Below are 6,047 nucleotides of genomic sequence, written 5' to 3'. Positions count from 1 at the left end.
ATTAAGAAGGATTTATGGAGGTCAGAAAGTCAATGGCCAGAGTCTTAACTAATTAAATCTCCACATAAGTTTCTGAAGCTGTATAAAATCACCAAATAGTAACCAGAATAAATAAGAAAAAGCGTCATGGTACTGAAGGGGTTAAGGAGATATAAAAGGATATCAAGAGACTCCGAATGAACTTAGAATGTATGCGAGTAACATTGCTCATGGTAAACTGCAAGAAACATGAATCAAATTAATCAAAATGTGGAAATCCATTAGCATTTGAATATCAGCAACTTAGTCACTACACACAAACAAACACAAGGACAACCAACCAACCAACTAGAAAGACAGGCAGAAAGAAAACACAGGCAGGTCGGCGAATAGATGCAATGGAAGAGAGACAGACAGACAGACAGGAAGAAGGATAGGAAACAAATGCAATACAGAAAGACAGACACAGGAAAAAGAAGAGGCTGAACGTACGAGTATTTCTTTCCATTGATAAATCTTGCTAAATATACATGAAGGGCAGAGTGAATTCCTCATGACTCTTATCTAGCTTATAGATGGATAGAGGGAGAAATAAAGAAAGAGAAGAGGGGTGAAGAGAGGTCAGAGGTGAGGAGAGACAGGAACGGAGGGAGATTTAGTAGGAAAAAAGAGTGAGAAGAAAAATAAAAGCAAATAGAAAAGAGCAGAGGAGAGGTGAAATAGTTGAGGGAGAGAGGAAGAGGAAAATACAAAAAAGGAAGAGTGTGGAATGATAAAGGAGACAAAAAAAATGAAAAACAGAAAGAGAAAAAAAATTCATGGTAGAAGAGATAAGAGAGGGAGACAAGAAACAAGAAAAAAAAGAGAGGCAGAAACGAAAAGAGGAAGGAGAGAGTGATGAGTGAGGAGGGAAGAGGAAGAGAGGGGACGAGGAAGAGTGGGAGGGAGGGAAGCACGGGCTTAAATATTCATTGCCGAGACTTTCCGAGGCGCGAGAGGGGGAGACGCGGTGAGGCCTGAACGACGCTCTTATGGTTCTTCTCTTTTATTTTTCTCTATGGAAGCACCACTAGGATTCCAACCAGGCCAGTAAAGGGAGGAGGAAGAGGAGGAAGAGGAGGAGGAGGAGGAGAAGGAGGAGGAGGAGGAGGAGGAGGAGGAGGAGGAGGAGGAGGAGGAGGAGGAGAAGGAGTAAGAGGAGAAGGTTGCAGCATCCAAGCTCAGGTGCTGGAAAAAGGTTAGGTGGAGATGTTTTGTTGGTGTCATTTTGTATGTGGTGATGGTGGTAGTGGTGGTGGTGAGTGGTGAGGAGTAGTGTAACGTCAGCACCTTCTTGCTTTTCCTCCTCCTCCTCTCCTCCTCCTCTTCCTCCTCCTCCTCCTGTTCTGGGGACACTGTTCTCTAGTATTCTTGCTCCGGTTTGATTTTCCTTTTTACCTTCTTTACGTTTTGTTGTCGTATTTGTAGTAGTAGTAGTAGTAGTAGTAGTAGTAGTAGTAGTAGTAGTAGTAGTAGTAGCAGCAGCAGCAGCAGCAGCAGCAGCAGCAGCAGCAGTAGTAGTAGTAGTAGTAGTAGTAGTAGTAGTAGTAGTAGTAGCAGTAGCAGCAGCAGCAGCAGCAGCAGCAGCAGCAGCAGCAGTAGTAGTAGTAGTAGTAGTAGTAGTAGTAGTAGTAGTAGTAGTAGTAGTAGTAGTAGTAGTAAGTTGTTGTTGTTGTTGTTGTTGTTGTTGTTGTTGTTGTTGTTGTTGTTGTTGTTGTTGTTGTTGTTGATGTTATGTTGATGTTCGTGATAGTAATGATGACAGTGGTATTAGTGTTTGCATTTCTTTCCTCTCCTTTCTCTTTCTCTTCCTATACGTAAGGTTTGATCATGTACACGTGACCTCTCCGTTGCGCTGCTTATTCCCAGGTAACACTTCCACCAAGGCTATCGAGGCACCATCACCACAACACTAACTCGCACAACACTATCACATCTGAAATCTTTGTAGCGAAAAACCAGACTCGACAAAAAACATTTCACCAAATAAAACAATCAAACAAATGAAATAAAAATAACTATGAGTATGAATCTTCAAAATGAATGCAAAACAAACACACACACACACACACACACACACACACACACACACACACACACACACACACACACACACAGTTACATCAGGCAAAGCTGCAGACAAAAAGAAAAAAACACGAACGATTTCCTCCATGCAAAGTAAAAAAAAAAAAAAAAAAAGAAAAAACATTAAATTCCTTCCGAAAATCTTATGAAAAAAAAAAAAAAAATAAAATCTGAGTCACGAAACATCACTGACTGAGAGAAAGAGGGAGAGAGAAAAAAAAGATAAAACAGGAGGTATTTATTGAGGACGTAAATAAAAGAAAAAAAACCCCATTAAATTCCTTCCAAAATCTTATGAAATAAATAAGGAAAGAAAAAAAAAGAAAAAAGAAAATCTGAGTCACGAAACAACACTAACTGAAAAAAGAAGAAGAAGAAGAAGAAGAAAAAAAAAAAAACAGGTTGAGGAATTCATTAAAGACGCTCTCAACCCGCTGCCGCCCGCTCACCCGCTCGCCCGCCGCTGGAGACGCCGCGCAGTAATGTGGTCATGGCTTCGTGTCCGAGTATCTGCCGGGGATCAAATATACATCCCTGAGGCGGGCGATCGATGCTGCCAATCGGGAGGTGCCGCTCCTGGGTAATCCTGTTATGAGGACCACCAAGCCGCACTGGACTAACCCGACGTGACATTCCATTACTCGAGTCACCCCCGCTATGTGACCACTGCTCCTCCTCCTTCTTCTTCTCCTTCTCCTTCCTCCTCCTCCTCTACCCTCCTCTACTGTCTTCTTCTATGCCTATTTCAGCTCCTCTCTTTATCTGCTCCCTTCGCTTTTTTTTTTTCTCTTTCCTTTTTACTTTTTTATTTTCTCTCTCTCTCTCTCTCTCTCTCTCTCTCTCTCTCTCTCTCTCTCTCTCTCTCTCTCTCTCTCTCTCTCTCTTCCTTTTCGTCCTCCTCCTCCTCTTCTTCCCCCTTCAGCTCATTTGTATAAATATTTTCTTCTATTCCCTTTTTGCACTTTTTCTTTCTATTCTTTCTTTTTCTCCTCCACTACTTCCTCTTCCAATTTTTGTGTCCCTTTCATCTTATTTCTTTATCTACTTTCTTCAAGTCTTTTTTCTGATTTTTAGTTCTCTCTTTCTTTTAGTCTCCTCTTCCTTCTCCTCCTCTCGTTTATTGTACTCTTTATCCCCTCCTCTTCCTCCTTCTCCTCCTCCTCCTCCTTCTCCAGTTCCTAGTACTCTATCTACTTCCCTTCCTCCTTCTCCTCCTCCTCCTCCTCCTCATCTTCTTCCTCCTCCTCCTCCTCCTTCTCCTTTCAAGTACTCTTTATCTACTTCTCTCTTCCTTTTCTCCTTGCTCATTTCTCCAATTTTTCTTTTTTATTTTCTCATAGGTAGTTTCCTCTTTTTTCTCTTAATTTTCACCTTTCTTTCCCCTTTTATCTTTCCTTGTATTCTTTCTTCCTTTTCTACCTATTTCTCCGTCCCCTTTTTTCTATCTTCATCTTCTTTCATTCTCCTAGTAAACTTTTCCGCTATACTTTTCCATCTTTCCTCCTCCTCCTCCTCCTTCTCTTTCCTTCTCCTCCTCCTCCTTCTCCTGCTTTACTTCAGCCCACCACAGTCTCCTTACCGCCCCAATCCACGCTTTATCCCTCTTGTTTTTTTTCATACATTTTACGTCACTTGCGCTGGAAGAAAAATGAACAGCTCTTTTTTATTCGAACTTAACTCCGCGCCAGATATCGCGCCTTCCCCTTTGGTCGTGGTGGTCTTAATAGGTTTTTCGGCTCCATTATCGTCTTTCCTTTCCCACAACGCCACGCAAACACCACCGCCTCAGTAAGCGCCTCCCCTGACGTGCCGCTCTGCCATTCTCAGCGTCTTATTGCCGTGAATTCTCTTCCTCCTCCTCCTCCTCCTCATATATCCAGACACAAACATTAAAATTAAACGAACAAGAGCAAGTGTTGAGAAAATATTTACCTCTCTGCCTCACATTTCATCATCCTCCAGCACTTTCTGGAAGACGGTGACCGAAACAGGAAGGAAGGGAGGAAGGAGAAAGGGAAGCAAGAGGAAAAGGAGAGGATGTGGTAGGGGAGGAGGGGGGAATACCTGCCTGAAGAAGCATCACCTTAGAAAGAAGCAGCCAGGTGTTTGACAGTTCCCACGCCACCTTTCTCATTACTAAGTAGGAGAAAGAAGTGAGGAAAACCGAAACAAAAGGTGAAGGAGACGAAAAGATGAAGGAAGAAAGGCCACACGAGAGTAAAAGTAAAAAAGAAGAGAGGAAGAGAAGAATCATTAAGGGGGAGAGCCTGCATTACAGTGAAGTACAGTCCCACTTTTACTCTCATTCTCGCTCTTACTTTGCCTCCTCCAGCAGTACTCTCCTTGAGCTTCTGTGTGGACGCTTCCTCGCACACCTTTTGAGAGCGGCGCTAAGTGTGGAGTGATTAAGCCAGTGCTCAGTCTACGCTCAGCACACGCTCAAGCTTACCGTTAAACTTCTCAACCTTTCATTTATTACTCGGTGTGTCTCGCCTACGTATGTTTTTGTTGAGAGTTGATTTGTATTTGTTTACGTCTTTCGAGGTTTCTATCTTTTTCTTTTTCGTGATTCTCTGTGTGTGTGCGTGTCCTCTCTCTCTCTCTCTCTCTCTCTCTCTCTCTCTCTCTCTCTCTCTCTCTCTCTCTGAACAACAATCTATCAATAATCTTTAAAGAAAAAAGTGACATACAGAAAAGAAGCAGATATAAAGGATAACGTGAAAAACAGCACAAAGAGCAATACAAGGGCGTGCGTTGAGAGAGAGAGAGAGAGAGAGAGAGAGAGAGAGAGAGAGAGAGAGAGAGAGAGAGAGAGAGAGAGAGAGAGAGAGAGAGAGAGAGAGAGAGAGAGAGAGAGAGAGAGAGAGAGAGAGAGAGAGAGAGAGAGAGAGAGAGAGAGAGAGAGAGAGAGAGAGAGAGAGAGAGAGAGAGAGAGAGAGAGAGAGAGAGAGAGAGAGAGAGAGAGAGAGAGAGAGAGAGAGAGACAGTTAGCTGAAGGAATACAGATGTGACGGATTACATTAAACCAATAACAATGTGCTGTAATCACCTTCTCAGCATTAATTAGATTGCCCGTGTTGTCTCTGATCTCACTCCGTTCATTCATCGGGGGTTGTGAAGCCACCTGGTCTTGATAATTCTCGTTAATAATTCTTCTTATGGTCATGTTGAAGCGAAGGGGCGTATAAATAGGAGTTCACACAATGATATCAATGTGGAATGTTGATTAAGCATAGTGATGTATCTCATTCCTGTGTTAATATGTTGGATGTAAGTGTATCCAGAGAGTAAGAAGTGCTGTGTGTGTGTGTGTGAAGTGTCATTTCTGTGAGTATGAAGTGTCGTTTGTGTTATGTAAATAAGGTGTCAGAAGTGTGGTGATTACAAACAATGAGTGGATATAATACGGTTAATGTTCTCTCTCTCTCTCTCTCTCTCTCTCTCTCTCTCATGTTGCTTACTCAATCCATTTTGTATTCGTCTGTTTCCTTTTTAATCCCTTCATATCACTCTAATGTCGTCAACCAGGCTATTTTTGAGTGAAAGTTTCCATGAGAGAAACGCTCTTTTAATCACAAAATCAAGGTAATCTCTTAACGTTCCTTTCTCGCATTACGCTAAACCAAGCATTTAATCATGACCTCGTCGCTCATGATGGAATCAACTCCTTTGTCAACATCTTCTCGCTGTCGTGTGTTTGCCAAGTCCTCCCTGATATTTTTGTTTCCCCTCCATGGTGTGTTCATGTCCCCGCGTCTCGTAACTTAGAAAAGAGTTGGGTCAATCTTCGCATAACTTGCCTAACCTTCCCAATATCCGTGTTTGCCGCCACAGTGGCTAAACTTAGCGCACTGTTTTCTGAGAGGAGCCTCGCTGAAGTCAACACTTGGTAATTACAAAACATTAAAGACATGCAAATAAAATTGTTGTAATTAGAGAGCTCA

Source organism: Portunus trituberculatus, chromosome 35 (genome assembly GCF_017591435.1).
Source record: "Portunus trituberculatus isolate SZX2019 chromosome 35, ASM1759143v1, whole genome shotgun sequence".
Classification (NCBI taxonomy): Eukaryota; Metazoa; Arthropoda; class Malacostraca; order Decapoda; family Portunidae; genus Portunus; species Portunus trituberculatus.
The sequence above is the reverse complement of the archived record's forward strand: the minus strand, read 5'-3'. Positions refer to the sequence as shown.